The 13,588-nt window shown below is 46.2% G+C and overlaps 1 protein-coding gene across 4 annotated transcripts in view; it reads left to right on the top strand.

Annotated features, from left to right (window-relative positions):
* OPHN1 (oligophrenin 1) overlaps positions 1 to 13,327 on the top strand; it is a 155,054-nt gene extending 141,727 nt beyond the window's left edge. For all 4 annotated transcript variants that reach the window (XM_073640914.1, XM_073640918.1, XM_073640917.1 and 1 more), the window contains one exon: positions 11,018 to 13,327. The gene's annotated coding sequence lies outside the window, so the exon portion shown is untranslated. The remainder of the gene's footprint in view (positions 1 to 11,017) is intronic.
* Positions 13,328 to 13,588: the final 261 nt, after the last annotated feature.

Genomic DNA, 13,588 nt, shown 5'->3' with positions numbered 1-13,588 from the left:
AGCGCTCCTGTGTACAGTCACATACACACTAATGTACAGCGCTCCTGTGTACAGTCACACACACACTAATGTACAGCGCTCCTGTGTACAGTCACATACACACTAATGTACTGCGCTCCTGTGTACAGTCACACGCACACTAATGTACAGCGCTCCTGTGTACAGTCACACGCACACTAATGTACAGCGCTCCTGTGTACAGTCACACGCACACTAATGTACAGCGCTCCTGTGTACAGTCACACGCACACTAATGTACAGCGCTCCTGTGTACACTCACACACACTAATGTACAGCGCTCCTGTGTACACTCACATACACACTACTGTACAGCGCTCCTGTGTACAGTCACATACACACTAATGTACAGCGCTCCTGTGTACAGTCACATACACACTAATGTACAGCGCTCCTGTGTACAGTCACACACACACACTAATGTACAGCGCTCCTGTGTACAGTCACACACACACACTAATGTACAGCGCTCCTGTGTACAGTCACACACACACTAATGTACAGCGCTCCTGTGTACAGTCACACACACACACTAATGTACAGCGCTCCTGTGTACAGTCACACACACACACTAATGTACAGCGCTCCTGTGTACAGTCACACACACACACTAATGTACAGCGCTCCTGTGTACAGTCACACACACACACTAATGTACAGCGCTCCTGTGTACAGTCACATACACACTAATGTACAGCGCTCCTGTGTACAGTCACATACACACTAATGTACAGCGCTCCTGTGTACAGTCACACACACACTAATGTACAGCGCTCCTGTGTACAGTCACACACACACTAATGTACAGCGCTCCTGTGTACAGTCACATACACACTAATGTGCAGCGCTCCTGTGTACAGTCACACACACTAATGTACAGCGCTCCTGTGTACACTCGCACACACTAATGTACAGCGCTCCTGTGTACAGTCACACACACACACTAATGTGCAGCGCTCCTGTGTACAGTCACATACACACTAATGTGCAGCGCTCCTGTGTACAGTCACACACACACACTAATGTACAGCGCTCCTGTGTACAGTCACACACACACACTAATGTACAGCGCTCCTGTGTACAGTCACACACACACACTAATGTACAGCGCTCCTGTGTACAGTCACACACACACTAATGTACAGCGCTCCTGTGTACAGTCACACACACACTAATGTACAGCGCTCCTGTGTACAGTCACACACACACTACTGTACAGCGCTCCTGTGTACAGTCACACACACACTAATGTACAGCGCTCCTGTGTACAGTCACACACACACTTAATGTACAGCGCTCGTGTGTACAGTCACACACACACTAATGTACAGCGCTCCTGTGTAGTCACATACACACTAATGTACAGCGCTCCTGTGTACAGTCACACACACACTAATGTACAGCGCTCCTGTGTACAGTCACATACACACTAATGTACAGCGCTCCTGTGTACAGTCACACACACACACTAATGTACAGCGCTCCTGTGTACAGTCACACACACAGTAATGTACAGTGCTCCTGTGTACAGTCACATACACACTAATGTACAGCGCTCCTGTGTACAGTCACATACACACTAATGTACAGCGCTCCTGTGTACAGTCACATACACACTAATGTACAGCGCTCCTGTGTACAGTCACACACACACTAATGTACAGCGCTCCTGTGTACAGTCACACACACACACTAATGTACAGCGCTCCTGTGTACAGTCACACACACACTAATGTGCAGCTCTCCTGTGTACAGTCACACACACACTAATGTACAGCGCTCCTGTGTACAGTCACACACACACTAATGTACAGCGCTCCTGTATACAGTCACACACACACTAATGTACAGCGCTCCTGTGTACACTCACTCACACACTAATGTACAGCGCTCCTGTATACAGTCACACACACACTAATGTGTAGCGCTCCTGTGTACAGTCACACACACACTAATGTACAGCGCTCCTGTATACAGTCACACACACACTAATGTACAGCTCTCCTGTGTACACTCACTGTACACAGGAGCGCTGTACATTAGTGTGTGAGTGAGTGTACACAGGAGAGCTGTACATTACTGTGTGAGTCACACACACTAATGTACAGCGCTCCTGTATACAGTCACACACACACTAATGTACAGCGCTCCTGTGTACAGTCACACACACACTAATGTACAGCGCTCCTGTATACAGTCACACACACTAATGTGCAGCGCTCCTGTGTACAGTCACACACACACACTAATGTACAGCGCTCCTGTGTACAGTCACACACACACAGTAATGTACAGCGCTCCTGTGTACAGTCACACACACACACACTAATGTACAGCGCTCCTGTGTACAGTCACACACACACAGTAATGTACAGTGCTCCTGTGTACAGTCACACACACAGTAATGTACAGTGCTCCTGTGTACAGTCACATACACACTAATGTACAGCGCTCCTGTGTACAGTCACATACACACTAATGTACAGCGCTCCTGTGTACAGTCACATACACACTAATGTACAGCGCTCCTGTGTACAGTCACACACACACTAATGTACAGCGCTCCTGTGTACAGTCACACACACACACACACTAATGTACAGCGCTCCTGTGTACACTCACACACACTAATGTACAGCGCTCCTGTGTACAGTCACACACACACTAATGTACAGCGCTCCTGTGTACAGTCACACACACACTAATGTACAGCGCTCCTATGTACACTCACATAAACACTACTGTACAGCTCTCCTGTGTACAGTCACATACACACTAATGTACAGCGCTCCTGTGTACAGTCACATACACTAATGTACAGCGCTCCTGTGTACAGTCACACACACACTAATGTACAGCGCTCCTGTGTACAGTCACATACACACTAATGTACAGCGCTCCTGTGTACAGTCACACACACACACACTAATGTACAGCGCTCCTGTGTACAGTCACACACACAGTAATGTACAGTGCTCCTGTGTACAGTCACATACACACTAATGTACAGCGCTCCTGTGTACAGTCACATACACACTAATGTACAGCGCTCCTGTGTACAGTCACACACACACTAATGTACAGCGCTCCTGTGTACAGTCACACACACACTAATGTACAGCGCTCCTGTGTACAGTCATACACACTAATGTGCAGCGCTCCTGTGTACAGTCACACACACTAATGTACAGCGCTCCTGTGTACAGTCACACACACACTAATGTGCAGCTCTCCTGTGTACAGTCACACACACTAATGTACAGCGCTCCTGTGTACAGTCACACACACACTAATGTACAGCGCTCCTGTGTACACTCACTCACACACACACTAATGTGCAGCGCTCCTGTGTACAGTCACACACACACACTAATGTACAGCGCTCCTGTGTACAGTCACACACACACAGTAATGTACAGCCCTCCTGTGTACAGTCACACACACACACACTAATGTACTGCGCTCCTGTGTACAGTCACACACACACTAATGTACAGCTCTCCTGTGTACAGTCACACACACACTAATGTACAGCGCTCCTGTGTACACTCACTCACACACACACTAATGTGCAGCGCTCCTGTGTACAGTCACACACACTAATGTACAGCGCTCCTGTGTACAGTCACACACACACAGTAATGTACAGCCCTCCTGTGTACAGTCACACACACACACTAATGTACAGCGCTCATGTGCACAGTCACACACACACTAATGTACAGCGCTCCTGTGTACAGTCACACACACACTAATGTACAGCGCTCCTGTGTACAGTCACACACACTAATGTACAGCGCTCCTGTATACAGTCACACACACACTAATGTACAGCGCTCCTGTGTACAGTCACACACACACTAATGTACAGCGCTCCTGTATACAGTCACACACACACTAATGTGCAGCGCTCCTGTGTACAGTCACACACACACACACTAATGTACAGCGCTCCTGTGTACAGTCACACACACAGTAATGTACAGCGCTCCTGTGTACAGTCACACACACACAGTAATGTACAACGCTCCTGTGTACAGTCACACACACACACACTAATGTACAGCGCTCCTGTGTACAGTCACACACACACTAATGTACAGCGCTCCTGTGTACAGTCACACACACAGTAATGTACAGTGCTCCTGTGTACAGTCACATACACACTAATGTACAGCGCTCCTGTGTACAGTCACATACACACTAATGTACAGCGCTCCTGTGTACAGTCACATACACACTAATGTACAGCGCTCCTGTGTACAGTCACACACACACACTAATGTACAGCGCTCCTGTGTACAGTCACACACACACACTAATGTGCAGCGCTCCTGTTTACAGTCACATACACACACTAATGTACAGCGCTCCTGTATACAGTCACACACACACTAATGTGCAGCGCTCCTGTGTACAGTCACACACACACACTAATGTACAGCGCTCCTGTGTACAGTCACACACACACACTAATGTACAGCGCTCCTGTGTACAGTCACACACACACTAATGTACAGCGCTCCTGTGTACAGTCACACACACACACTAATGTACAGCGCTCCTGTGTACAGTCACACACACACACTAATGTACAGCGCTCCTGTGTACAGTCACACACACACACTAATGTACAGCGCTCCTGTGTACAGTCACACACACACACTAATGTACAGCGCTCCTGTGTACAGTCACATACACACTAATGTACAGCGCTCCTGTGTACAGTCACATACACACTAATGTACAGCGCTCCTGTGTACAGTCACACACACACTAATGTACAGCGCTCCTGTGTACAGTCACACACACACTAATGTACAGCGCTCCTGTGTACAGTCACATACACACTAATGTGCAGCGCTCCTGTGTACAGTCACACACACTAATGTACAGCGCTCCTGTGTACACTCGCACACACTAATGTACAGCGCTCCTGTGTACAGTCACACACACACACTAATGTGCAGCGCTCCTGTGTACAGTCACATACACACTAATGTGCAGCGCTCCTGTGTACAGTCACACACACACACTAATGTACAGCGCTCCTGTGTACAGTCACACACACACACTAATGTACAGCGCTCCTGTGTACAGTCACACACACACTAATGTACAGCGCTCCTGTGTACAGTCACACACACACTAATGTACAGCGCTCCTGTGTACAGTCACACACACACTACTGTACAGCGCTCCTGTGTACAGTCACACACACACTAATGTACAGCGCTCCTGTGTACAGTCACACACACACTTAATGTACAGCGCTCGTGTGTACAGTCACACACACACTAATGTACAGCGCTCCTGTGTAGTCACATACACACTAATGTACAGCGCTCCTGTGTACAGTCACACACACACTAATGTACAGCGCTCCTGTGTACAGTCACATACACACTAATGTACAGCGCTCCTGTGTACAGTCACACACACACACTAATGTACAGCGCTCCTGTGTACAGTCACACACACAGTAATGTACAGTGCTCCTGTGTACAGTCACATACACACTAATGTACAGCGCTCCTGTGTACAGTCACATACACACTAATGTACAGCGCTCCTGTGTACAGTCACATACACACTAATGTACAGCGCTCCTGTGTACAGTCACACACACACTAATGTACAGCGCTCCTGTGTACAGTCACACACACACTAATGTACAGCGCTCCTGTGTACAGTCACACACACACTAATGTGCAGCTCTCCTGTGTACAGTCACACACACTAATGTACAGCGCTCCTGTGTACAGTCACACACACACTAATGTACAGCGCTCCTGTATACAGTCACACACACACTAATGTACAGCGCTCCTGTGTACACTCACTCACACACTAATGTACAGCGCTCCTGTATACAGTCACACACACACTAATGTGTAGCGCTCCTGTGTACAGTCACACACACACTAATGTACAGCGCTCCTGTATACAGTCACACACACACTAATGTACAGCTCTCCTGTGTACACTCACTGTACACAGGAGCGCTGTACATTAGTGTGTGAGTGAGTGTACACAGGAGAGCTGTACATTACTGTGTGAGTCACACACACTAATGTACAGCGCTCCTGTATACAGTCACACACACACTAATGTACAGCGCTCCTGTGTACAGTCACACACACACTAATGTACAGCGCTCCTGTATACAGTCACACACACTAATGTGCAGCGCTCCTGTGTACAGTCACACACACACAGTAATGTACAGCGCTCCTGTGTACAGTCACACACACACAGTAATGTACAGCGCTCCTGTGTACAGTCACACACACACACACTAATGTACAGCGCTCCTGTGTACAGTCACACACATACTAATGTACAGCGCTCCTGTGTACAGTCACACACACAGTAATGTACAGTGCTCCTGTGTACAGTCACATACACACTAATGTACAGCGCTCCTGTGTACAGTCACATACACACTAATGTACAGCGCTCCTGTGTACAGTCACATACACACTAATGTACAGCGCTCCTGTGTACAGTCACACACACACTAATGTACAGCGCTCCTGTGTACAGTCACACACACACACACTAATGTACAGCGCTCCTGTGTACACTCACACACACTAATGTACAGCGCTCCTGTGTACAGTCACACACACACTAATGTACAGCGCTCCTGTGTACAGTCACACACACACTAATGTACAGCGCTCCTATGTACACTCACATAAACACTACTGTACAGCTCTCCTGTGTACAGTCACATACACACTAATGTACAGCGCTCCTGTGTACAGTCACATACACTAATGTACAGCGCTCCTGTGTACAGTCACACACACACTAATGTACAGCGCTCCTGTGTACAGTCACATACACACTAATGTACAGCGCTCCTGTGTACAGTCACACACACACACACTAATGTACAGCGCTCCTGTGTACAGTCACACACACAGTAATGTACAGTGCTCCTGTGTACAGTCACATACACACTAATGTACAGCGCTCCTGTGTACAGTCACATACACACTAATGTACAGCGCTCCTGTGTACAGTCACACACACACTAATGTACAGCGCTCCTGTGTACAGTCACACACACACTAATGTACAGCGCTCCTGTGTACAGTCATACACACTAATGTGCAGCGCTCCTGTGTACAGTCACACACACTAATGTACAGCGCTCCTGTGTACAGTCACACACACACTAATGTGCAGCTCTCCTGTGTACAGTCACACACACACACTAATGTACAGCGCTCCTGTGTACAGTCACACACACACTAATGTACAGCGCTCCTGTGTACACTCACTCACACACACACTAATGTGCAGCGCTCCTGTGTACAGTCACACACACACACTAATGTACAGCGCTCCTGTGTACAGTCACACACACACAGTAATGTACAGCCCTCCTGTGTACAGTCACACACACACACACTAATGTACTGCGCTCCTGTGTACAGTCACACACACACTAATGTACAGCTCTCCTGTGTACAGTCACACACACACTAATGTACAGCGCTCCTGTGTACACTCACTCACACACACACTAATGTGCAGCGCTCCTGTGTACAGTCACACACACTAATGTACAGCGCTCCTGTGTACAGTCACACACACACAGTAATGTACAGCCCTCCTGTGTACAGTCACACACACACACTAATGTACAGCGCTCATGTGCACAGTCACACACACACTAATGTACAGCGCTCCTGTGTACAGTCACACACACACTAATGTACAGCGCTCCTGTGTACAGTCACACACACTAATGTACAGCGCTCCTGTATACAGTCACACACACACTAATGTACAGCGCTCCTGTGTACAGTCACACACACACTAATGTACAGCGCTCCTGTATACAGTCACACACACACTAATGTGCAGCGCTCCTGTGTACAGTCACACACACACACACTAATGTACAGCGCTCCTGTGTACAGTCACACACACAGTAATGTACAGCGCTCCTGTGTACAGTCACACACACACAGTAATGTACAACGCTCCTGTGTACAGTCACACACACACACACTAATGTACAGCGCTCCTGTGTACAGTCACACACACACTAATGTACAGCGCTCCTGTGTACAGTCACACACACAGTAATGTACAGTGCTCCTGTGTACAGTCACATACACACTAATGTACAGCGCTCCTGTGTACAGTCACATACACACTAATGTACAGCGCTCCTGTGTACAGTCACATACACACTAATGTACAGCGCTCCTGTGTACAGTCACACACACACACTAATGTGCAGCGCTCCTGTTTACAGTCACATACACACACTAATGTACAGCGCTCCTGTATACAGTCACACACACACTAATGTGCAGCGCTCCTGTGTACAGTCACACACACACACTAATGTACAGCGCTCCTGTGTACAGTCACACACACACACTAATGTACAGCGCTCCTGTGTACAGTCACACACACACACTAATGTACAGCGCTCCTGTGTACAGTCACACACACACAGTAATGTACAGCGCTCCTGTGTACAGTCACACACACACACACACACTAATGTACAGCGCTCCTGTGTACAGTCACACACACACTAATGTACAGCGCTCCTGTGTACAGTCACACACACACTAATGTACAGCTCTCCTGTGTACAGTCACACACACACTAATGTACAGCTCTCCTGTGTACAGTCACACACACACTAATGTACAGCGCTCCTGTGTACAGTCACACACACACACTAATGTGCAGCGCTCCTGTTTACAGTCACATACACACACTAATGTACAGCGCTCCTGTGTACAGTCACACACACACTAATGTGCAGCGCTCCTGTGTACAGTCACACACACACTAATGTACAGCGCTCCTGTGTACAGTCACACACACACACTAATGTACAGCTCTCCTGTGTATAGTCACACACACACTAATGTGCAGCGCTCCTGTGTACAGTCACACACACTAATGTACAGCGCTCCTGTGTACAGTCACACACACACACTAATGTACAGCGCTCCTGTGTACAGTCACACACACACTAATGTACAGCGCTCATATGTACAGTCACACACACACACTAATGTACAGCGCTCCTGTGTACAGTCACATACACACTAATGTGCAGCGCTCCTGTGTACAGTCACACACACACTAATGTACAGCGCTCCTGTGTACAGTCACACACACACACTAATGTACAGCGCTCCTGTGTACAGTCACACACACACACTAATGTGCAGCGCTCCTGTTTACAGTCACATACACACACTAATGTACAGCGCTCCTGTGTACAGTCACACACACACTAATGTGCAGCGCTCCTGTGTACAGTCACACACACACTAATGTACAGCGCTCCTGTGTACAGTCACACACACACACTAATGTACAGCTCTCCTGTGTATAGTCACACACACACTAATGTGCAGCGCTCCTGTGTACAGTCACACACACTAATGTACAGCGCTCCTGTGTACAGTCACACACACACACTAATGTACAGCGCTCCTGTGTACAGTCACACACACACTAATGTGCAGCGCTCCTGTGTACAGTCACATAGACCCTATATTTGCGTAGCTCTTATTATACCCTACTTCTGTGTTCGGCTGATGACCTTCTTACATACAGTGATGTGTACTTGTAGACCCTTTTATTCAGGGATTGGCAGAACCATTAGGAATTGTCATCTCGCCTACCTGCTCCTGAGAGGGTGTAGGGGTTAGCTGTAATGCTCCGTGTGCATGTATTCAGCTCAGAAGAAGCAGTGCTTAAGATTTTTAATGGCTTTTGGGATGGGTAAGAGGGGTAAAGAATAGGTAGTATGGGAATAAAAGATGTGAAGAGTGCCATTCAACAGAATATAATAAGATTGTGATCTGTCAGAGTTTTCTTCATGTCACACTCACAAAGCTATAGACTATAGAGTTTTTAGGTGTAGATTTATATGGCGGCTTTATTTCTTATTGTTCTGGTGATACAGCTGAGCCGGGACTAATTTAGTGCAGCACTGTGTTATTATCATTTACTGTAAGATTGCTGTATTCTGATGACGTGGAAATTGTCTCACGTTAGACAAAATACCACATACTGGAGAAAATAAAGCTTTGCTTGATGACTCTGAACATCGGCATAATTAGAAGGTCCAAAAGAATTACAATGTCTGTAGATGAGATCTGTGAAAACTCTAAATAGTCCCCCCAAGCCCTCAGGATGGTGTGAAGCCAAACTTAAGGGATTACAAGTGATGACATGGCCGCTCCTTCTTCATAAGTGTGTTGGGGGTATATTTTGTGGTTCTTCTCCTGCACCTCTCTCCTGTCCTGTCTCCTGTCTGACTGAAAGACACTGCATGTAGGAAAGCAGTTTCTCCATTGGAGGAAATTTATGGACTGGTCTGGTCAACAACCATTGATGGACGAGCTCGTGACCAGACCTGTCCAGAAATTTCCTCCAATGGATAAACTGCTTTCCTACATGCAGTGTCTTTCAATCAGAGGAGGGTGATGGACTGGTCTGGTCAACAACCATTGATGGACAAGCACGTGACCAGACCTGTCCATAAATTTCCTCCAATGGAGGAACTGCTTTCCTACATGCAGTGTCTTTCAATCAGAGGAGTGATGGACAGGTCTGGTCAACAGCCATTGATGGACGAGCGCGTGACCAGACCTGTCCAAAAATTTCCTCCAATGGAGAAACTGCTTTCCTACTTGCAGTGTCTTTCAATCAGAGGAGTGATGGACAGGTCTGGTTGCATGCCCCTCCATCAGCAACCATTATGCGAGCTTTAGGAGTGTGAACCTTTCTACCTAGAAAGATGCAATGGTCCAGTGACGATCCATCTCCAAGAATGTATCATGGGGAAGTAGGAAACAAAACCCATAAAATTCTAATTATTATTGACCAGCTGCATGAGTGATGGAAGCTGTACTTACCATTGACACAGTCTACATTGGGGTCAATTTATTTTATCTGACTTTCTAATTTTTATACCAGCACTTTATATTTCTTTTCCCAGGATCACGCAATCACGTTCCATGGCTGGTCCAAGGAAAGATGCCGATGGTTTTGCCAGGGAGGATAAGGAGTACATTCCACAGTGTGCTTTAGTGAAGAGGATCCATACCGAATCACTCCATTAGTTTTCTGCTGGGAACTCTGCAGACAAGTGTCTTTATCCCCTGTGCTGTACAACCGCTAGAAGTGATGTCTGCAAGAAACCATCAGAGCTTTTGCATCCTTTGTCTATTTATATAAGAAAAGGACTGTACATGAAGGAACTAGTGTAAAGCTTCCTGTGCCCGCCATAGTACTGAAGTCTTACCGGCTGGTGTAAATGCGGAATAAGCTGAAGGCACTTCTCATTACAATGGTGAATCTATGAGACGTGTGAGAAGAGGACGGTTCAAGAAGTGCATGAACTTGGATGGAAGGACTGTACTAGGACCAGACGAATGGATTCCGCACTGTATTGTAGTATTTATTAACTGATTATAGGAATATTCATTTTAGTTACAGCTGTTTACCAGTGTTTTATGTAGTTAGTATCAAGGCATCAAACTATCCAATTATAATTCACCTTTCTAGGAAGGTGGCTGTAAATAGACATTTAGTGGCATGGCATAGATGAAGGGCAATTCTATACTGACAAGTGAATGCATATGTATAGTGCCTTGTTAACAGGGAGTGAGGGACACATAGAAAGGTGCAGGCTCACGTATGGGGATGTGGCTATACAAGAACATGGAGGACCAGTAATGGGAATGGACATGTCAGTATTTCCCCACAATGAGCCTGTAGAGTCGCGGCTTCTGTGCTACGACTTAGCGGGAGCTCCCCCTCTATATAGTCTGATACAATCGTATCCCCAGACCAGTCACATATCTGGTATAGAGTAAAGCCCCCAATACACTTTTACGCTAATGTCACCCACACCCGCCAAAATCAATGGGTTCGGCCATCGCTCCAATGTGTATGGGGTATCAGCCAGCTAATTGTCAGGGGAGATGTCCGGATTTCAGTCTGCCGATTACTTTGTTCTCCCGGAGCCGCTGGTAGAGATGTCTGTCAGTGGTTTCCTCCTGTTTACGGGAGAGTTGTAAAGCATCTTTTGGCCAACAGCCATCTAATGTGTATGGGGACCTAAACATAAGCGGTAACTTCTGCATGAGCTGATGACCAAATCCATAGGAGCAGCTGGATTACCACGTACATTGGTAAATGATTCTGTGTCCAATGGCAATAGATTCCTTTAAAGGAGTTTTCAGAAGTGAAAAAGGGATGTTTTTTTCTTTCTAGCAACAGTCCCTCTCTTGCTTATGAGCTGGATCTTGTATTTTGGGGCCACCAGCAATACCAGCAGCAACCTAAGCACAAATGTGATGCTATTTCTTGAAAATAAAACTGGCCCATTTTATTTTTTAAAATTTTAAATGAAAAATGATTCTCTATTTGCCCATGTCTTGCACCTATACTGCTCTTTGTAACATGATTATTATTTTTAGTTTCTGAAACCATTCAAGGACCATGGGTCCCCGATGCTCTGAATGATCGTACCCCCTCATAAAGTTTAATACAAAGTACCGTGTAGTTAAGGAAAAAGTTGAAGAAAACGTTTTGAAGTTGGGAGTGTATTATAATCTGGTAGAATATTTCAGGTGCATATGAAGTCTTATTAACGATGTGATCTATTTTCTGGGTCATTTTGGAACAGAATTGTATCACATGTTGCTTAGTAAATCTCCCCATTGTTTCTTCCTGACATCTAAAGGCAGCCAGTCCCTGTGGTCTTTCTTGGAGCTTCCAATTTTCACAATGGTGGAGGTATAATAAAGCGTTGTAACATTTCCTATTAAAAATGAATGAAGGCCTTAATGAAGCTGTGAAAGATCTGAGCTGAGCACCTCACCCTGTGCACCGTCCTGAAGAAGGTGTATAGCTGGAGAGATGTAAGGCTCCGTACTGAACACTTCTTATTTCATCTGTATATGGATCTTCCCAGTCATGGACTCCACTTTCTGTGACTTCTGTGGATGTCCTGGGGAAACCTCCATTTTAAGACGAGCCCCTTTATCCTCTCCGTGGTCTTGATCGATGGTTCAGTCATGTGCCGGTGAGAACATCGGGGTGTTTTATGCTCTGTAGGCTGCCAACATTTAATCCTGTGACCTTTGGCGCACTTTCAATTGTCTTGTAGCTTTTTTTGTGAATGGTTCTGTAAAACTTTTCTGTAAATATTTCATTGTCATTCCTATTTTATGAAGGGTTACATTCCCAAACTATTTCACGTTATGAAGGAATTACACAATAAATGTGATGTTGCAGGTTATAGTTGTGTTTATTTCTTGGCTTCTTGAGTTGAAAGTAATATCTAATCATACAAGTGTGTGTCCATTCCTTCATCTGAATGTGATCTCACCGTGTACGAGGAGCCATGAATCTTACTACAGACTATGATAGAACAATTGATGCAACTGATTAGATGACCAATGTTGTATCACTAAGGTAAACTTTCCTGTGCCCGCATCTGTGGGTCAAAGCCGAGAGCTGCTAATGATCAGCAGATCCCGATCTGGTAGACACCATCGCT

Source organism: Phyllobates terribilis, unplaced genomic scaffold, assembly GCF_046119375.1.
Source record: "Phyllobates terribilis strain yellow unplaced genomic scaffold, ASM4611937v1 Scaffold_7__3_contigs__length_470593459, whole genome shotgun sequence".
Taxonomy (NCBI): Eukaryota; Metazoa; Chordata; class Amphibia; order Anura; family Dendrobatidae; genus Phyllobates; species Phyllobates terribilis.
The sequence above is the reverse complement of the archived record's forward strand: the minus strand, read 5'-3'. Positions and strand labels throughout refer to the sequence as shown.